The 22,066-nt window shown below is 47.4% G+C and overlaps 1 protein-coding gene across 2 annotated transcripts in view; it reads left to right on the top strand.

Moving 5' to 3' along the window:
* PLXNA2 (plexin A2) overlaps window positions 1-22,066 on the top strand; it is a 217,436-nt gene that overhangs the window by 79,316 nt on the left and 116,054 nt on the right. The gene's annotated exons all lie outside the window — the stretch shown is intronic.

The following is a 22,066-nucleotide window of genomic DNA, read 5'->3' as shown; positions in this document are numbered from 1 at the left end:
CCTTCTAAGGTCAATTTCCATGCTAAATTGTTCATTATTGCCATGCGGCAACACTGTTTGGAAGCATCAGAACCTGTAAGTGTGGGCAAAGTGGACAGGCGAACACATGAATACATCTGCCTTCCTGTGCTCCATGGGGAGAAGCGGCCCCTTTGTGGGAGGCAGTGATGAGATCCCATCATGCTGACGCCCAAGAGTGGGAGAAGGGCATCCGACCCAGAGGCAGAGCTCATCAATTCATTTAGCAAGGGTTTATGGAGCATCGACGTGCCAGGCACTGTGTTCAGCACTGGCGACACCGAACTCAACAAAACACAGGATGGCTGGGAGAAAGGACACCAGCAAGTGGTTGCACAAATAACTGTTTATTACATGGCTGGCCAGTGTTGTAGAGATGTCCAAAGTCCAATAAGCATCATGGAAAGCTGTAACTAGGGAACCAGAACTACTGGGAGAAAAGGGATCAGGAAAAGGTTCCTGGGGAAGAAAGCTTTGTCAGCCTCGCTGTCTCATCCCTAATATGCAAGTTTAGAGCTCCCTACCCCATGCCCCTTGGGGCAGCCCATCCACGTTTCCCACCAGCCATCCCAGGCACAGGTCAGCTCTCTGACTCCCCTACTGCTCCCTCTCCCTCATTTCCCACATTGAGTTTGTTGTCAAATCTTGTCTGTTCATCTTTTCCCTCACCTGCCCTCCTTTCCACCTCCCCGCCCCAGCCTAGGCTGAGACTTTTTTATTATCTGTTCTTGAACTTGTGCTGGCTCCTGCCCTGCCTTCTCTAAGTTAGCTTTCACATTTTTTATATCATTTAATGGCTCTCTGCAGCTTGTAGGTAGGGTATAACTGAGTCTCTTGAGCAAGGTCTTGGCATCCCTCCACCAGAAACACTTCATCCCTCCCTACATCCCTTCCCCATGCCACTTCTGCCACACTCACACCCTGTTCTTCCAGCTTTGTCAATCCCTCCCTCTTCCCTAAGTGCCCCCGTGCCTTGGCTCAAGCTGTCCCTGCCATGCCTCCCTACTCTCTGCCTGAGGAAGTGCCCTGTCCTTTCAGGCTTAAGTTATATCACACCTCCTCAGTGAAGCCTTCCTGATTTGCCCCTCTGTAATCCCACGTTTCTTATCATTGGTTACGGCACTTAGCAGAGTCAGCCATGTCTGTGAGTTGCTTATATTTCTTGGTTAAAGGCAGTGTGCACAGGGCTGAATGTTACAGACTTTGGAGTGGGATTATTTGAGCTCAAAACCTGGCTCTGTTCTTACTAGGAGTATAACTTTGCACAAGTTACTTAACCTCTCAGTGCCTTACTTTCTTCATCAGGCATACAGAGATAACAGTAGGACCTACCTCATAGAGCTGTTGTAGGCATTTAATGTCTTCAAACAGGTAAAGCACACGGAACAGTACCTGTTTGCTGTTGTGTTTATTTCATAGTTTATCTGCCTTCCTTGCCTGATTGTGAACTCCTGGAGGTCAAGAAGCATGCAGGATTCATTTTTGTACTCCCCTAAAAAGATTCTGCTTCTCACCATAATCTCCTCAAAGAGAGAGGCACAAAGGGCCAAAGCTAGAAAGGACTTCAGAGCTCACCTTGAGTAAATGCTAACTTTACATATCAGTCAACTGAGGCCCAATAAACTGAAGGACTTACCCAAATCACACAGCTAGAAACAGCTCTCAAAACCTAGCAGTCAGGAATGTAATACCCAGGTCTAGCTCACTTCTCTCCTGCTCCCATACAAATGCTATTTCCATCTCCTCTTCAGAGAAGAACAGATGGTTAGTGTCATCTCCAGTCTTTCCTTGGCATATCACTGAGCCACATTTTCCAATCATCCTCAGCCTTCTGCCCTGCCTGCTAATGGATGTCAGCTGTCCCGAGCCCTTTGGCCTTTCTTAATGAGGCAGGTTTTTCTACCTTCCCATCAGGGTGCTGTGGTTCTACACATGGTGCTGCGTGTTCTTTAAACAGAGAGCTCTAAGGAGCTACAAGCAGGATTTGCACTTGGCCTCAATGGAGACTCCAGGATGAAGAAGGGGAGAGATCAAGTCGAGGCACACACAGGCTGGCTCCTGCTCCCCGTCTCCTCCCAGCACCTACCCTGCCAGGCACCCAGGCCACATTCAGACTCCTCCTTTTACTGTGGATTCGATACAATCTGGAAAATGCATTAAACATGACACAGAGTAGTTGACGCGTAATTAATAAAGTACAGATTTTGGCTGGAAGCCTCAACTTAAAATAGCACCATGACTGTGAAGAAAGGGAGGGCAGGGGAGAGAGGCTGGAGATGCATGCGATGAGAACCAAGACCGTTACCTCTGAGAGTAACAGGACCACTTTTCCCTCCAAAGCACCCTGAAATTAGGGAGGGAGGAGAAAGATAACAATTTTTTATATTATTATTAATGAGATGAAGCTGAGGCTCGGAGAAGCTAAATGTCCTGCCCAAGGACACTTGTGCACCACAGGACAGAGCCTTTGCCACTCATCCATGCCCTCAGGTGGTCAGAGTCCACCATTTGCGTATTAGTGAATTACTCTCTCATGAAGTTGCACATTTCAGGACTGTTTTTAATTTGAGAGATGTTTTAATGGCATTTTGAGACTGACTGTTCCCTCACTGATTCTCCTGAGAGGCTGGAGGGAGCTTCGCATTTTCTTTGAAGAAGCAAAAAATAAAATAAAGCCTTTTCTTCTGCAAGCACATTCAGAGAGCCCTTTGCTACAGTTAACCAGCCTTCTGGTGTAAGGGGAGAGGTGAGAAGGGGCTTGAGGAAGGAGAAGGAGAGGGTAGAAAAGGCTTCTGTGGTTCATTCAAATGCTTGGGCCTCAGGGGCATTCTCTATTGAAGCTGGATCCCTGCTGCTTTCTGCCAGAGATTCCAGACTGGTTTTCTGAAGCAAAATGCAAATTTCAGCCCAACTAATCAACCCTGATAAGACAGCATCACCTCCAGCCTGCCAGTCATTAAAAAGGACCCAAGGCAGACCTGGGAGACTAGGAGCAGCAGCTCTGGGTGGAGGAGGCTGAAATGGAATGTTCTGGAAACTCCAGAAGCAAATCACCAGAAAGCAGAATTTTGATAACAAAGGGGAAACCGAGGCAGGAAATCCTGATGTGATTCCCTCATGCCACTTGCAGTAATTCCTTCCTAGCTCTACAAGGTAGAAATGAACTTGATCCTTTTAAAACAGCAGTGGAGAGATGAGGACGTGTAAAAGTCGATTATATTACAAGGCCCAGTGGGCCCTCTCTGAGAATAATTAATCTATGAATTATGTGACATAGGAAAACAGCACTGGTTTCTGTGGCATGATCTGTGTTGCATTTGTTTCTGTGCCCCAAAGCATAAATGCTATCCTTAACACATAGTAGGTCCTCAAAAATGTTTATGGCAAGATTCAGGAGACCGAAACCAAATCTGTGCTCTAAACCTCCCAGAGCCTTGGTATATCTGTCCACAGAATGGGGATAAAGAAAGCTTGTCTTTCTTCCAGCCTGTTAGGCAGATTGAATGAGATGATGCTGCCCGTGTGGAAGCCACGCAGCAATAAGATGCAGTTGGGCTATCAGATATCTGACTGCCTTGTTCTACCTAGTTCTGTGTTCTCCTTTCTTCCCTCCCATGCCTGGGTCAGGGCCAGCTAGACTGATCTGGCAATCAGAGGGGCACAAGGAGTATCTCCACCCCCGTGGCTCCCCTTACAAGCACACTGTTCTCAAATATTCAGAACTTGAACCCAGAACCTTATACAGCTACCCTTCCCAGGGGGAAATAGTTCAGGGCTCCAGAGCTAGAGGCCCAACTGTCAGCTAAATTCCCCACACTAACCCTTTCTACTTCTGGGCGGCGGGGGGTTGTACTAATGAAGGGAAGAAGGGACACAGAAAAAACATGCTATCTATCTCTAGTAGCAGGAGTGAGGGAGGCTCTGGTGGGAGAGACGGGTTGGGTTTCACTGGCATTCCATAGCAGGCCTTCCGCGTGCTGCTGAATCAGAGCTGAGGGAGCTGCCGAGACCAGAGGAGCCTTACAGTCGACTGTGGGCAAACCTGATAGCCCATCTGGAATCCATCCATGGCCTGGCTCCCTCCCCCATGTCCTGAGCTCACTGCAGAAGCCATGGTGGGGGAGCAGGGCCAGGCGCCTCAACCAGCAGGCTGGACAAATCCCCCAAGTGCCAGCCCACCAGCCCCTGCTGCCCCCTCCCTGGCTCTGGAAGCACAGGTTCTCCCTCCCACACACCAGCCCCTCGATTCAGTTACTGCCCCTTCCTCTCTGAGAACCAGAGTGAATAATCTTATGGCTTTGAGTAACACAGAGAGGAGGAAGCAGCATCAGAGATCCGGCCCTCCTGAGGTTATTTAGAGGCCTGATAATACCAGCTCCAGTCCATGTCAGCAAGAAGTGCAGGTGGGCGTCACGGTAGCACCAGACTTTCAGATCTTCACAGAGGAGTTGACCAGCCCTTGACTGTCAGAGTCCTAAATGCCCTTGGATGGCTGGTGTCCCCAGTCTCCTATGACTCTAACATCCTAAATGCCCAAACTCTCAAGACAGGAAGAGCAGGAGCTGGAGGACATGGGATTGTGCGAAGAGCAGGCGCAACCATCTTCCCGGCAGCCATCTTCCTGGAGCCTGGTACTCGAGCATCCGCTCCGCAGAGGTTTGCTTGGTGATTTTGAGCTTTCACCAGGACTCAGTTCCTCTTCTGTGGGAAGATACTTCCCCCCACAGGATGATCATGAAGATCAAAAAAGAAAAATTAGGTGGTACAAACAAACAAAATATCGTTACCTTCAGCCTACCCTCAGCCCAGCAGATGACAATGCGGTGCCTATTATATGGACAAAGGACAGCACTGGCTGGGAGAATCCATGCCCAGCTCTGAGGAGCCTTCCCTAGAGCCTCTAGGGAAGGGGTTTCCCCATTTTCCTGGCATTTCTCCCACTCCCTGGTTGATTGGAGTCATGGTGGTTTTGTTGTCACCTGCCATATTTTAGTAACATTTGACCATCGTCCAGCTAGCCTGTGGGGGTGGATGCCTATACGGCTCTGCCTCCCTCTCCCATGCAGAGAAGCACAGTCCTCCCTGGGAGAACAAAGGAATGTGCTTCCTGGGAATACTCCTTGCCCCGTGTGCTGGAGATAGAGCCCACCGCAGGGCTCCGCCACAGGGAGGATCCTGAAAGCCAAGAAAAGCGACCCATTTGTTGGAGAAACTGACAGGGTCAGAGGCAGCTCAGACCACCTGTAGGGAATCAGGCCCTTTTGCCCACCACAAATCTCTTTTAACAACAAACTTTGAGAACAGCCTGTTTTCCCAGTGCAGCTTCCTGCATAGTGTTTGCCTAATCTGTCTGTCCAAAATCCCTCTCCAAACAGGAGGTTTCCTGCCCAGCACTGGCAATCAGAGAGCTAATTATCTGGGATTAGAGATGGAGTTGTGGGTGGGGGGGGGTTCCTTTTAATTACAGGAAAAAATTAGTCCAACTAATGTTGGCAAGGCCACTGGGATTAGAATGGAAGTCCAGGTTTGGGCACAGGTCAGTTTGGGAGGTGGTAGAGTTCCCGTGCTCCGGGGCTGTTGTCTTCTGCCCTTAACTGCCTCTGCAGTCTGGGGCAGACAGGGGGAAATGCAGGTCTCTGAAGAGCTTTTCTCTTGGGGATCTTGGGGAGGTCATGTGTATGTGTGAGAGTGGAGAAAGACACAGGGAGAAAGGAGCAGAGGCAGCACAGAGAAAGAAACAGTGTATGTAGAGATTTGGGGATTGATGGGAGAGAGACAAGGAAGGGAAGGAGAAAGAGAGAGGCAGGTGGGACTTAAGAGGAGACTTTAAGTAAAAACAGACAGAGGGACACATGTTTCGAGGACCACCATTTCTCTCCTCACACTCACTGTGGGCTAGCATTTTTGTGACTGTCTCTTTCAACGGAGGAAGAAGAGAAAGGCATCAGAAGCTGTACCTAGGCTTCTGTCCTCCCTCCTTCCTACCTTCCTTCTTTCCCACTTCCCACCCTCCTTCCTCTAGTGTCCAGCACACTGGCCTGGTTTCACAGCACACGGTGCAGGTGAGGAATGCTTTGGCCTGGCTGGGGACAAGGATGGCATGGAGAGCTTGGACTCCGCTGGGCTCCCAGTGATCTTGAGTCTCCTCTGTGGCCTGAAGATGGGGCTTTCTGCCAAACGGTCTTGCCTTCTCTCCTACGAGAAGAATCTCTTGGCCAGAAAAGCGTTCATTCATTATTTATTCATTCTTCCATTTTACAAATAATTACAGCGCCTTATTATGGGCCAGACCCATAGGAGTCTGGATTTTTATTAGTGCAGTGGAATACAAATCAACCACTGGCTTTCTGTTTTGAGTGGTATCTCCCCACCTCACCCCTGTCATCCAGCCCCTCACTTACAACATCCTGAGAGTAGCCTAGAGCCTCACTCAGAAACATCCACTGGCCAACTCCTCCTTGAAGAGGCAAAGGATATAAGCACAGAGTAAAAAGACCCGAGAATATTTTGAGGCAGTTTACAACAGGTACAGATTCATAGGGTACAAAGAAAAGACCTGAGCATAATTAATTGCATGTATTCATATCTCACTTCTTTCCAAAGAAGGAATTAAGATGACTTACAACAAAAGATTTGGCCAACATGGAATGATAACTGTCTTAGAACTAGAAAGGCCAAGCCACAAAGGGAGTAGAAACACATGTTACCAAGAAGGTCAACATAGGCACCAGGACCCAGCATGAGATTTGGCCTGAGTGTCCCAGCAGCCGAGTCATAAAGGGAAATGAAATGAGCTAGAAATCTTTACACTTTGAGAGAAGGCAGTGTTCCTACTTTTTAGGACAATTCCAAGACATTACATTCTGTAAGTGATTTATCGTGTGAGACCATGTACAGACATCAGGACAAGAGTTTGACATCCAAATCAGATGCTTCTTTTATATGGCAATTTCTTGTATTAGCTCCCGACAAAGTGCCCAGGCTGTGACTTCCATGCAACAAGCGGCATTCAGTGCGTTATTCTCATGGAGTAACAAACACTAAAAAATAAGTTCCTGAGGCTGTGAAGGAAAGGGAAGCTTGCTGGTTAGGCTTTTGTGGTCCAAGTTTGCAGCTTTCTGGAGCTCTCACTTGATTCAGGGATAGAATGCAATTTTTAAGCACCCTGTCATGCTTGGCACTCTGCTAAAAGTTGAATAAAATGAACTACACAGATTCAACTTCTACATCTGGGAATTTATAATTTATGTTGGCACTTAGATGAGGCTCAGACAGCAGAATAAGAGCATTAAAATGACAGACAGTAAGATGTTAACATTATACACAAGACAAAGGTGAGTGTATTTTAGGGAAGTAAATGGATTAATAAAAGATTTTATAATCAAACTGACTCAAGTTTGCATGCCTTTCTACTACTGACTGGCTGTGTGGCCTAAGGCAGTTACTTAACCTCTCTGAGTCTCAGTTTCTTCATCAGTGAAATTGGTTTTGGGTTTCATCAGTGAAATGGGTTTTGTAAATGATTTGCATGTAAATCATTTACATAAGGTGCCTGGTGTCCTGTCCAATTCGTCATATGTGCTCAATAGGTGTAGCTATGCTTACACTCTAGGATTGTTAAATAAGGATGAGTTCCTAGTGGGGATAGAGGAGCAAGAGTTTTCTGATCCTCTCCAGGGAAGCTGAAGACTCATTGCCTCTGTTGACGAGCACCCCCAAAGCCGTTTACTTCCTAATAGTCGGGATGTCTAAGGCTGAACAGGAAATATTCCAGCATAGGTCATCTCAGGTACCAGAGAAACCTCTCCCTTTGGTCTGTTTCTATCACAACTTAACTGGGAAACCCATAACCCTCCTTTCTCTCACCCTGCTTTCCCTACTTAGGAAACACCCAGGACTTAGACTTTGCTGCCCCAGGGTCATTATTTAGACCATCCTTCCTCACCAGCCACACAGGCTCTCCATTCCTTAAGAATCGGGTACTCCTTCACTGCACTTCACAGGGAGGTCCTGGTGTCAGGCAGAATGAAGGGCATTAACTCCCACCTCTCCTGGAGGGATCCCTTTGTCCAGATTGGTTGTCAGCCAGCCCCAGGCAGCCTCCAGGCTATAGCAAGAGGGGGTGAAGATGGGAAGCCATGTGACGCTCCCCTGCACACCCCACCACACCCCCCTGACAGCTGGAGCCCAGCATCCCATGAGCCAGAGCTGGGCAGGGAGGGTGGGGCAGATCCAGTGCAGCCAGGTGTTGGGCCAGGAGTCAGGCAGGCCCCAGGCGGGTCCTCCAGGCACACCCCCTTGGTCTCGCCCTCCCCATCCTCACCCCCGCTTCTTTGCAGCTTCTCTGATACTTTCCAACTTACTGCCAAATTGTCAAAAGCTATGAGAGGCAAAGTGCTGTTCAGTTAATGATTCCAGTCCCCGGAGAGGTGGAGCACTCTTTTAAGAGAAAAAAAATTCTAGAAGAGTGGGGGTATGGGAGGGGCAGAACGAGGGATGCTTTAGTACTTTACACAAAAGCCAGGCTATAGCTCCTTTCAGTGCTTTTTAAGGAGCATATTAGCAGTGGGTAGGTTTGCCCCGAGCTGCCTTCTCTCTGTGGGTGAAGGACTGGAGCCTCCCCCTTGCTTTTCTCTATTTCACAAAGTGAAAAGGGTCTGAGACAGAAGGCTGCCATCCTTTCGGCTCAGTGGCCGCGGCCCTCTGTGTCCCCAGCACTGGTCCTGTGGAGACCCTAGTCAAACGACTCCTCCTTGCTCTGAGAGAGGCTGCCTTCAAAAGCAGGCTGGAACTGCCACCATGCAAGGGGCTCCCGCTCCACGCACCTGCTGCCCTTCTGCTGCCGCCCCCTCCTCCTCCCCGGAATCCTGCTCCCTTGGAAAGGACAGAGGAGGAGGTATCAGTTTCCCCCATGTCCCCCTGAAGAATTTCCTCCCTGCCCAATTTTCCTCCTCAGTCTGGTCCCACCCAAGTCTATGAATCAGAGATAAATCAATCCAAAATCCCTCTCCTTCATGCTTTCCTTTCCATTTTCCCAAATGCTTTCACGTTCCTTATCTCATTTGTTCCTGCCCCTGCCTTGTCACGCTGCATGTTGTGTTACCAGTTTTGTAGATGAGGAAAGGGAGAATTAACTCCCTTGACTGAGTGCCCCTGTGTGGCCTCCACCCCAGAGAGCTAGACATCAGCCTTCACTGGACAATCAACGTCTATCAGAAGGGAAGATGGAAGTGCAGGGCTTGGAAGATCTAGAAAGGAAATCAGAAAAATCTATGAAGAGACTGCCCAAGGTGACACTTGTACAATCTCTAACTTCCATTGTCTCTTGCTCTGATCTGGCTTGGAGAGGGGAGAATTTTTTTAAGGTTATTTTTGTTTTGAGTTGGTCCTAGTGTAGCTCCCTCGGTTTAGTCCTCGGTCACCCACCCACATCCTCTGCAGCCGATGCCACTTTTTGGGCGCGGTGATGTGGCTGCCCAGGCCCAAGAGCACATGACATCCTAGGTAGTGCCAACTTCTCAGGGGCCAGGAGGATTTGGGGAGGCCTGAGGAGAAGAATAGAGGCTGTACTTTGCCTACTGTTGAGCACACTGGATAGTCTGAGAATGCTCAGAGTAGAGGCAGCACAAAGTTCCTTCCTCACAGGGCCAAGCCTTGCGTCTGTCCTTCCCACTCTGCAGTGAGATCCGGGCACCTGCTGTACTGTACCCAGCATCAGCAGAGTCTTCACGCTGGCACTCTGCCCAGCAGCTGTGGGGCGTTAGCACAAAAAGGGGGTGGGCATCGAGGACAAGCAGGTGTCCAGCCAAAGAGAACAAGGTGACCGGGGAGGGTCTTGGAGCAGTGATGGCGAGGAGCAAAGAGAGTCCATGGCAGAACAAGCGGATCGAGACAATCCTTACTCGCCACCCCACCCCCACCCCACCTTGATTAGAGTGATCTGGCCCCAGAAGAATAGCAATGAATTAATTAGAGGCCTGTTTTCATGAAGCAGCTCATTATTAAAGCCCCTCTCCTGGGAGTGGAGATGGGAAAAGGTGTGAAGATGACAGCTATTCAAACAGAATCTTTTAAAACAGCTAGACCCTCCTCCAGCTGTCTGTTCTGCCCTTGGGCTCTGCCAAGCAGTCAGACAGACCAGAGCACACAGGGTACCCCTGGGCTGGCTGCCGGGGACTACAGGGGATGGAGGCTTTCTGGCCTGACTTCCCTTCCCTCCCTTCTCCTCTTACCCTGCTCCTCAGACCCCAATGCTGACCTCACCTTTGTGACCTCAGTCCTTGCTTTTCACCTGTCTGAGCCAGCAGGGCTTCCGCTTAGTGGCTCTGGAGTTCTTTTCATAGCAGTACCTTGAGTGTTTATATTACTGTCCTCCTAAGAGCTGTCACCAGTCCACTGGGGAGCCAGAAAAGATCATTTCAACAGAAACAAATGTGGATAGTGTGTTTACACGCCAGGTTCCGGAAGATTTCGGGTGGGTGGGATGGCATGGAGCAAGATTTCCTCTTTCTCTGCTCGTTTTTCTCTAGTGATGGAAAAACAGAGGCCTAGAAAAATGAAGACCCAACAGAGTTCAGATCCTGGCTCTTTTGCCTACCAACTTTGTGACCTTGGGAAAGTTACTTCACCCTACTATGCCTCAGTTTCCTCATCTCAGCCTTAGGGATAATAGTAGTGCCTACCCCATTAGGTTGTTGTGAGGATTAAATGAGAAAATGTGCATAAAGTCTTTAGCATGACATCGAACAATAATAGGGGTTCAACCAATGTGAGCCGTGAGTAAAGTTTGACTCCTGCCCAGTCTCAGCAACAGGGATTCCTTCATTCCATCAGCCTGTGGTACTGAGAGCCTACTGTGTGCAGGGCAGTACCAAGTGTAGTAAGCCATATGAAGCTGTACAAAGCATGGTTTCTTCTCCAGGAGCCTTTTTTTTTCTTTTTTACTATACTTTAAGTTCTAGGGTACATGTGCACAAAGTGCAGGTTTGTTACGTATGTATACAGGTGCCATGTTGGCATGCTGCACCCATTGATTGTCATTTACATTAGGTATATCTCCTAATGCTATCCCTCCCCCCTCCCCCACCCCACAACATGCCCTGGTGTGTGATGTTCCCCTTCCTGTGTCCAAGTGTTATTGTTCAATTCCCACCCCACCTATGAGTGAGAACATGCGGTGTTTGGTTTTCTGTTCTTGCGATAGTTTGCTGAGAATGATGGTTTCCAGCTGCATCCATGTCCCTACAAAGGACATGAACTCATCCTTTTTTATGGCTGCATAGTATTCCACGCTGCATATGTTTACAAGTAACTGTGCCAAGAGACATTCTAGGTGCTATGGGAATTCCAAGGAAGGATTGGTGCAGGCTTCATGGAGTAAGTGGCATTTGGATAAGGCCTTGAAGGGTGGTTAGAATCTAGGAGGTAGAATAAATTGTCAAGCAAAGGCATGAAGACCAAAAAGCTGGGGATGCAAATTGGAAAATGGTGAGAAGACCGTGTTAGCTAGACCCCTGAATGACAAACTGAGGAGTATGAATTCTTCTAAATTATTAAAGGGGACAATTGAAGGTGGGGTGTGTGTGTGTGTGTGTGTGTGTGTGTATGCATGAATACGTGCCATGATTTACTTTTTTTCAGTATTCCAAAAGTAGTGTATGTTCATCATAAAAAAAAAATTAGGAGACTGAGATAAGCAAGATAAAGAAAATTACAAACACCTGAAATTTAAGGATTTTGCATACAGAAAAGGCAGGATCAAACAAGTGTTTTAAGAAGATTAATCTGGCAGTGTTCAGTAGAATAGATTAGAACAAGAATATGCTGGAGGCAGGGAGATTTCTCAGGTTATTGCAGTAGCCCAGATAAGAGGCAATAAAGACTCAGCCCCAGCTCACTAGCAATGGGAAGAGAGATTCAATGGCATGGATGTAGGCTGCATTTCTCTCGGTTACCATGGGTTTTCTGCACCATGGCGGGCACATGCCACATGTGTGTGTGTTTTTAATGACTTCTTTTAAAATCTCTGGGAGTCTCCTGCATTTAGGCACAAGCCCAGTGTCAGATAATGGTGCTCAGCGCTCTCGACCTCCCTTCCCATCCCTACAGCTGGAAATGCCATCCTCAGTGTTAATCAAAGCAAAGATTACTGTTCCAGATTATAAAATGCAAGGCAATCTCAGGCCATAGAAAAGAATGAATTAATTAAAGAGAGTAATAACCCTCTTAAACACCCCATCCTTTGCTCCTTTCTCCAGACTGCAGGTGGCCTTCTTTGTCACAGCAGAGGAGACGGCTATATGATCTATTTTGTTCGCCAGGACTTATCTCCAGAGGCACCCAGTGCTTTTTAAATGTAGTTTTTAGTCCTAATGTAGTCATTGTCCTACTGTTTAACTTAGAGAAAGCCTAGGCTCTGGAGGGAGGCAGAATAAAAGAGTTCAGGCTTTGGAATCAGACAGACTCAGCTTCAAGTTTCGCTCTGCCACTTTCTAGCTGTGTGATCCTGCAATAGGCACTTAACATGTCTTTTTCTATAAAATGGGGATGCCTACCTCAGTGTTTGAAGAGTATTCATGTTTATATCCCTAACTTTTTGCACATGGGTTGACATAGAATAGATGCTCAATAAATGTGTTGAACTAAATTTATAAAGAGAGAGAAGCTATTTGAAAGCACCATGTATATCCAGTCCCAGGAAGTGCTAGTTTCCTATTCCTGCCCATTTTTGAGGAGTGAGACGGGCATTTCCAAGGTAGTTAACCTGTCGATACGCCTAATTCCGCCAGTTCTCACCACACCCTATTCCAGAGCTTGGTGAGAAAGGCTGCCCTGCACTCCCCATGGACTTGAAAGAGTGGCTGTAAATCATTCCAGTTCAAAAAGCCTAAGAGGTTCAATTCTATACTGAAACAACCAGGGCATCTCTAGGAAAGGAACCCGTGTGCAGTGTCTTGAATGGAGATTCCGAGTGCCCACACTACTAGAACTTGGGGTAAACAAGTGTTCAGATTTGGCAGAAGTTCCTCATTATTCTTTATTAATTCCTCCTACCACCCCTCCAGCTACACACCCCCAACTCTATGTGCTCCATGTGAATTATTGCTTTGCTTCTGCATGATTTGATTTCATCTGAGGCTGCTTAATGCTTCGGCTGTCTCCGCTGTGTTTATCTTATTGTTTCCCAGAACAATCAAATGCTTCCTCTGCCCCTGGCAGCTTTGTCTTGTTCCTAGAGCCTCCTGACCTGCCCAGGCCTAGAGTTGGAGCGGTGTTTAAAGGTGGGGTTGGACTAAGGCCTGAGCCCCGTGTTCCTGAAACACCCAATGTAATTCACCTCTCATAAGCTCTTGTCCTGGCCCTTGGAGTTCAAAATTCTCCAAAAGTAGAACCCAGAGGTCTGGATTCTTTTTGCTTCTAGCTCTTTGTGTCACTCCCTCCTTAGTGACAAAGGGAGAGACCCCAGGGATGGGGTGCTGGTGCCTTTGTGAGTGTAGTTTTTCATTAACTGTAGGAAGGCATGGAGCAGAGGCCACTCCTCTTAGTTCTATGAGCAGCATGGATCAGTGATGGCTTGGCCATCCTCATCCACACTTATCTGATGAGGGAGCAGAGACGCCCCAATTTAGAAACAGAAAACTGGTCTCTGGAGCTCCTCACCAGCCAATCTCCCCACCCTAACCTTTGAACACAGACCTTACTCATAGTAAATGCTCAATAAATAGTCATTACATCTACAGTCTTTACTAGTCAGGCTATTAATTCTCATACTGTCCCAAGATGCAAAAGTCCAGAGAACAAGTGAGTCCTCTGGGGCCTCCTCCCCACATTCCAGGAGAAAGATCTCCATGGCCTGGCCCCCTGAAATCCAGGACTCTCTAGCCCCCATGCACCCTGCTATTAGCTCCACCCACCCCTAGTTGAATGTCTAGGGCAGACTCTTAACATGCACAGAAATAGAAATAATTGTACATGGAAATGTCAATCTCCAGTGTCAACCGAAGATTGGCCGACAACTCATTGGGGACCAGTCCTAGAAGCACTGTGTGTGTGCATGTGCGTGTGTGTGCGTTTGTGTGTGTGTGTGTGTGTGTGTGTGTGTGTGTAAGGGTGGGCGCAGCAGAAATTCTCAAAGCTTAGAACATCTTAACAACCTCCTTCCCCTTCATGGACAAGAGAGACCCTCGTCCCTGTTTCCCTTCTTCTTCTCCTCTGCTAGCTCAGTGCAAACCACAGGCCAAGTTTTCCAGGCTCCTGCGTCCCCCTCCAATTAGCCAAGCATTTAGGGCCAGGCTCCTTGCTGTCCTCCAGGGAGCCTGAGCCTGCTGAGTTGTGACTCTGCAAGCTTAGTTAATGTTTTCACAGCTCGGAGGGTGGGGCCAGCAACAGGCACCCTGGACTGCCACCGCTGCCGTTTCTGCTGTTGAATGTGTATGTGAGAGCGTGTGTGTGTATGTGTATGTGAGTGTGTGAATGTATGTGCAGGATAGAGGGAGGAAGAGTCTCAGAGACAGAACTTACCAAAGACTTAAATCTATAAATAATTCGGGTCATGAAGCTCTACAAAAATAACCTTCAGCTCGAATCTTCTCTCGTAGCACCAAATGCTCAACTGCAAATACACTGTCTCATTAGCTCACTCCCAGGGTCAGCCTCAGCAGCACCAGGCTCTCTCCACCTTTCACCTCCTTAAAGGGCTGAACACACACACACACAATATACATACACCACACTTATACACACATACTGCATACACACACCACATACAACGCATATACACCATACTCATACAACAGACTTACACACACCACACATACATACATATACAACACATACTATACTCATACACACTCACAACACATACACACCACATTTATATACACGACAGACTTATACACACATACCACATACACACACACCACATACATACACATACAACACATACACACCATACTCATGCACACAACAGACTTATACACACCACACACATATATATCGCACATACAACACACATCATATACATATAACAGACTCATGCACACACAGCACATACACATCATACACATACACACAACAGACTCACACACACACCACATATGTACACACACCACACATGCCACACACATACACATTCACATGCCACATATATGTTAATATATGCCACAAAAGCGTAGAGTCCTCAGGTGAACAGAGGTAGAAGCAAGTGATAAAGGCCTTTCCTGAAGTGAATTTGAAGACATCAGATGCTGAGACCTGCTGAGAGTGATGTTGAGTCCTCAATAACTCTGTGTCAAGTCTCCAAATGCTCAGGTCTGAGAGACCAAGTTTCTAAGAAATCTGAACTCAGATGTAACAATCTGAACTCAGATGTAACAAGAACAGCTTTATATTTATATTACACTGTACATTTTCCAAAGAACTCACATTTCCACTCATGCATTTTGTCTTAGGCCTCACCGCCTCCAGGAAGTACCCCCTCAGGGCCTCCTTCAGGCCAGGTGAGATGCTGCTCTGCCCCCTATGCTGGTCTCCATGCAAACCTCTTCTCACAAGGGGTGACCCCTGTGTTCGTGAAGACCAGTTAAATTGTCCATTTCCCCATCCCCGGGCTTCCTGAGGGGATCCTTACCCTTTATCACGTATCTGCAGCTCCTAACACAGGCCTGGCTCATGGTAGGCACATAATAGATGAATACTGGACAGTACTGACATTCATAGCTAATAACTCATTTTACTTTCACAATATCTTTTTTGAGCTAAGGACCGTTACATCCCACCATTATGGGACAGCTACAGAAACTATTACATAAACAAGTGAAATGACTTGCCTGAAGTCACACAGCCAATTGAAGAAAAACTTAGGATTAAATCCCAGCCCTCCAGACATGATCCAGTGCCTCCCTCTGTGTGCTGATGCCTTTCAAACCAATCTCTTTGCTACTAAGAAACCCAAGAAGAAGATTCCCAATTCTACTGCTCATCCATAGCTCTTGCAAAACAAACAAACAAACAAAAACTATTAGTGCTACTACTACTAATAATAATAACGTGATATTAGAGTACCAAATTGCAAGTAAGGGCTCCATAAATTAGGGCTAACTGGAGAAGAAATCGAAGCACAAGAAAAGGAGTTTAAAGGGGGCTGCAGGTAAGCGAGTTAATTGGATATGCTGATTGGAATTGGATATTCAAGAAAAGAGGCTGACATTAATTTCTGTCCAGACATAGCTGTAATTTAAAGGAAAGGTACTAATAGGGTTACTATTTCATTCTCATTTCAACTGGAGGACTGGACACTAAATCTCTGCTGGATTTTACCTCACACACTCCTGCCCCAAAGCCAGCCCTGATAAACTGAGTTTTATGCCCCAGGTAAGGCCCCCCAAAATTAGGTTCTGAGTTTACTGTTGTCCCCAAGAAATAGGAGATTGTCCCACTTTGAACTTGGGATCCTAAAGGGGGAAGAGCGGATGAGGGGGAAATGTGGACTTTTAGATGACCCATCTACTTTGTTGAGTGGCAAGGGCAGCTATGTTTGCCCCATATTAGCCCCTCTTCAGAGAATTCAGGCTCCAGCTGTGAATCTTAGTTATGCCACTCTCCAGCTGTGTGATCTTGGGAGGGTCGCCTAACACTCCTGTGCCTCTGAGTTTTTATCTATAAAATGGGATTAAAAATAGTATTTACCTCAGGAATGCTTGGAAGTGTTAAATGAGATCATTTTTGTTAAGTACTGTGACAGCACGTAGCGCTGTGGTAGCTATTATTAAATTCTTTAGGTGAAAAGAACCTTTCAAAATCCAAGTCTATCCTACTGCCTTCAGGCCGGGCCAAATTTAACCATGAAGCAAAAGGGGTTATCCTGGGTTTAAAACCCTCCTGAGGAGATTACAGTCTCCTATAGTCACCCATTCTATAGTAAAGTCTCCGGTTCTTACTAGAGCTAGACTAAATGTCCTTATGTCAGTTTAGTGGCTCACACCTGTAATCCTAGCACTTTGCGGGGCTGAGGTGGGAGCATCACTTGAGCTCAAGAGTTTGAGACCAGCCTGGGCAACATAGCGAGACCCTGTCTCCCTTCAAGAAATTAAAAAGTAGCCAGTTGTGGTGGTGGACACGTGTAGTCCCAGCTACTTGGGTGGCTGAGTAGGAGGATCGCTTGATCTCAGGAGCTCAAGGCCTCAGTGAGCCATTATTGCGCTACTGCACTCAGCCTGGGTGGCACAGAGTGAGACCCTGTCTCAAAACAAATAAGTAGTTTAGGCACATTTTGAGTAAAGACTGTCACTCTCTTGTGTACCTTGTGCTACCTGGCTGCTGAGCCTTGTCCAAGCAAAATAGCCTGCATTGGCCGGGCGTGGTGGCTCAAGCCTGTAATCCCAGCACTTTGGGAGGCCAAGACGGGCGGATCACGAGGTCAGGAGATCGAGACCATCCTGGCTAACATGGTGAAACCCCGTCTCTACTAAAAAAAATACAAAAAACTAGCCGGGTGAGGTGGCGGCGCCTGTAGTCTCAGCTACTCCGGAGGCTGAGGCAGGAGAATGGCATGAACCCGGGAGGCGGAGCTTGCAGTGAGCTGAGATCTGGCCACTGCACTCCAGCCTGGGTGACAGAGCGCGACTCCGTCTCAAAAAAAAAAAAAAAAAAAAAGCCTGCATTTCCACCGAGGTCAAGTCTTCCCAGAAGAGGAAGTAGATCCCAAATAGAAAAACACACTCCAGTGACTCATTTCACCTCTCCCTGTCACCTCCCTCCTCTGCCCCATCTCCAGTATCCTCCGCTGCTTGGTTGGATTTTGGGAACTGTGCAGCTTGGTGTTGGATTGCATATAACGGATGGTTCAATTTATTGCTGTCACTTTGTGAGACACCATAGAATAGACTTAATTAGTTGGCTTTTAAAATCCCACTCTTGTTTTGGGACTCCTTGACCCTCCCCTCACCACTGGCCATCCTGTTTCTGGCAAAGACAGAGGACAGCTTTGAAACCCAAAATTTCCTGTCCAAGACAGAGACATGCGAAGAATCACAGACTTGAACTGCATTAGCAGCCTTCTTCCTAGTCACTTCCAAGGCGTTCTCCCCATCAGCCATGTGCTTTCCTCTGGACCCCACCAGCTGGGGCTGGTTTGAGTCCCAGTTCCACCATGGATTGGAAGCTTTGAATGGAAGAGTTTCAACAAGATTAGCTCCAGTAATTTTTATAAGTCTATGATTCTCCTGTGATAGGTACCCAGCAGATTGCTTCTTCTAGTTATTCAGAGAGGAACACTGAGACTCAAAGAGGTAACTCACCTAACAGTGTTCCATTAGGCAAAAATCAAGCCCCAGGGAAGAATAGAGTCAGAATGGAAACCCAGGATGCCTGAGGCCCAGACTTATACCCTGCACTCATTGGTGTGTTGCCTTAAGGGAGCAAAGGGGATCAATGGAGGGGAAAGATCTCTGCTGCCCAGGGGATCTGCTGCCTCCTCTCTGCCAGCCCCTGCCCCACCTTTTTCTCCTTGACCTGGCCCCTACTTTCCATCTTCTCTGACACCCTGTAAGTATCTTGAAAGCTGACTCAATCTTGGGGCAGAGAGCATGGATCGGGGGGTGAGTCGGGGAAGTCACAGACTTCTTGGCCAATATCACCTTTCTCCCCAGGGATTTAGACTGAATGAAGTAGGATAGCTTAGTTCAGGTTCAGTACCAACAACATTTTCTGTTCTGGTTTGGTTTTAGCTCTGACATTTGAGACTTTATGTAGGTTTGATTCTGGCTTCAACTGGTTTATTAAAAGATTGGGGTTGCAGACAGGGAAAAAAATGAAAACCTTCAGATTAGGTCTCTGATTCAGTAAAACATTAATGGTTGGGATTGGTCCTGACCGAATGCAGCAGAGTATGTGATGATAAGTTGTTTTTGGTTCAGTTCCAGCTCTAATCTTGCCACGGGTACCATCTGGTCCCAGGGACCACAGAGGAAGGGCCATCGCCATGGCATTCATTCTCTCTTCTGACTTGGTGTGCAGGCCTTGCTGAATCCACACAAGGGTTCAGGCTCTGGGAGAGGGTAGAGACCAACATGTAGGAAAAGGCAGATGAAGAATATTGAAGTGCCGTTAGCATGAAAATAGCGGACTATTCCAGCCAGTAGAGGGTTAACTGGCCTTCTGGGGCAGGAGATCCCAGACCAGGCCTGAGGGAGGGGCCTGGCTCTGCAGCTCCTGGGACCCAGCCCTGCAGCTGCTGGGACACAGTCAGCACCTTGAGGAGACTTAAATCTCCCTGGAGAGGAGTAGCTGTCACAGGGAGGGTGGGAGAAGCACTGACACACTTTCTCTTTAGAGGAGGGGCACAGTTCAGACTAAGGCAAGAAGCAGGGGCTGAAACCCCCATTTTATGGAGGCAGAAAACTGAGACCAGGCCAACCAGAAGTCATGACAATCACGTCTGCCCTCTACCTCCTGCAACAGCCCAAGAACTTTTGTGACTAAAAGCTATGATATTTCTGTAAGAGTCTTATGGAAATGTGGGTCTGTCTATCTAAGGGAGAATGTCAAGGGGAACCATTTTAATTGTGGGGCACTTTCCCAGACAGAGACCCTTGTTCCTCCTTCTGCTTGAATCTCCTAATCAGAGTTGCTCCAGGTTCGAGGGTGGTGGCCTCAGCCCTGTAACACCACTGCTGACTCTTACAGTCCCCTTGACCCTATGAAAATGAAACAAATGGTCTTCTAACAACATTTCCAGAAGGAGGGGCTTTACTGATAGATGACAAGGCAATAGCCTTGAACAGCAGGAAGCCCATTCACTAGGTAGAAAGAGGGCAAGAGTGGAGCTTAGGGGAAAGTCCCACAAGGGGAGTGATGAGGGATGGGAATGGCTGAGAAGAGTTTATTTGGTTCTATTGAGGTTACCTCCTCAAGTTCAGGCCCAGAAGCCTCCAAGTCACCGAACAAAGCAGGTGAGGAGGAGAACATGGTGTCCTTGCCTCTGGACCCTGACCTACCATTTTCATCCCTGGGGTATAGGCACAAGGGCCTCAGGCAAGAATCTGCTGTTTCTACCACCGGGGACTCCTGGGCCAGAGCTTCCCACCTCATGATGGACTCATGGTCTGTTTCCCACGCACCTCGAGTCCATCCCAACCCGACAGGTACAGACCAGTCCCTGGCTCAGGCCCCTCAAGTATGCAGATTCTTAGGACAGTAGAGAAATAGGAATGAAAGCTCTTCTCCCACTCCGCTAGCTCTGCAATCAATAATGCTGTTGGCCTTCCCCACTTGGCCAGTAAGAACTGAAAACACATCCATCCATCCATGCTTGTGTACTTGTTGTGGCATCAGGCATTGAACTTGGCACTTGGGATGAATAAGTCATGGTGCCTTGACCTGAGGAGCTCTCAGTGTGGTGGGAAGAAATAGGCAGAGGGAGAAGATGGTGAAGGGCACAAGAGATAATCCAAAGGGTGTAAGGGAGAAGAAGCCTTAATCTTAAAATCTTCCAGAAAAAAATGTCTTTTGACCTCACTTTGATTCAGCCCTAAGGAGTCTAGGATATGCTGTCAGTTGGTGCACAGTTCATGTTCTTTCAACAAGCATTTCACAAGCATTCCCTTTTATCCATCGCCGGCTGTGTTCCCAGCCACATGCTAGTCCTCAGAGGGTTATAAGATAAATAGAAAAGATATCCCTGCCTTCAAAATGTTGACAGCACTTACACACATCTGAAGCAATTAGAGAACAATTCGAGTAGGTAGTCAATACATGTTAGCTAGTACGTATACAATGAACAAATCAATTGATTATAATCCTAGGACAAAATGTCTGGCCAAAAAAAAAAAAAAAGGCATCAAAGTGGGAGCAATTAATTAGCCATTACAGAGGATGGGGAAGGCTTCGTGGAGGAGGTGGGGCTTGAGCTAGAGATGGACAGTGAAAACAGGCTGGGGTCATGAATATTGGTCAGCAGTCAGCTACTATGCTGGAAGAAAAAAACTAGAAAAACTGGAGGTGGGGCACATTCAGACCAAGGGCTCCCTGCCACCAACTTTTTGTATGACCTTAGGGACCTCTTTCCTTTGAGGTCAGCATTCAGTATAGGGGCCTAGATAGTACTTCTCAAACCCTTATAATAACATCATCAGCATCAGCTGGGGAATTTATTAGAAATGTACATTCTCAGCCCTCATGCCCACTGAGTCAGAAATCCTGGGGGTGGGCTTTGAAGTACATTCTACCAAACCCTCCAGGTGATTCTGAGGACATACCAGTGTGAGAACTGCAGGACTACCTCACTGCTCCTCGACCCTGGCTGCTCATTAAATTCACCCGGGGAGCTTTTAAGTCAAAGAAGATTCCTGGGCCCCACCCACAGAGATTGTGATTAATGGATGTAGCCCTGGCATTCATATTTTTTAAGGTTCCCCAGATGATTCTAATGTGCAGCCAGGGCTGAGAAGCACTGGACTAGATGACATCTCAGTCCTTTCTGACTTATTTTCCTAGGATGGGCTCGGAGAAGCTAAGCCAGGATTCCTGGCTCCCCACATCTCACAGGGTGGATTTGTGGACAGTCAGGGCATATGTTTGGGGGCTGAAAGACCCTCGTGGGATCCAAAAATCTTTAATCTCTTAATGAGCAGCTTTTTTGGTGATTTATATAAATTGTTCACCATTCCTTCATACTTGTCTGAGGCTAAGATACTGTGAACAGATGTTGACTTTCCCACCCCAGCCACCATGAAGGAGTGTGCATCAGCACACACTCACTTACATACACATACAATACACAGTGCTATAAATAGATGTACATGCACACAAGAATAACTGCATAGGGATATTCAAAATCATTCCCAAGGGTGTATATGCACACACAAATAAATCCACTGTCAGAAATCCCAGGCCCAGAACACTGAGACTGCTTGGGAAAGGATTCCTTTTGGTGGAAATTGGGCTATTTAAAAGAAGTGGCACTTCAGTCTATGGAGTAGTGATTGGGGGCTAGCAATGGTCTTCTGTAAGCTACCTGCTCTGGGCAGGGGCAGGTAGCCCACAGGGAGAT

This window comes from Macaca mulatta, chromosome 1 (genome assembly GCF_049350105.2).
Source record: "Macaca mulatta isolate MMU2019108-1 chromosome 1, T2T-MMU8v2.0, whole genome shotgun sequence".
NCBI classification, from domain to species: Eukaryota; Metazoa; Chordata; class Mammalia; order Primates; family Cercopithecidae; genus Macaca; species Macaca mulatta.
Note: the sequence above shows the minus strand (reverse complement) of the source record. Positions and strands in the feature narration are given on the sequence as shown.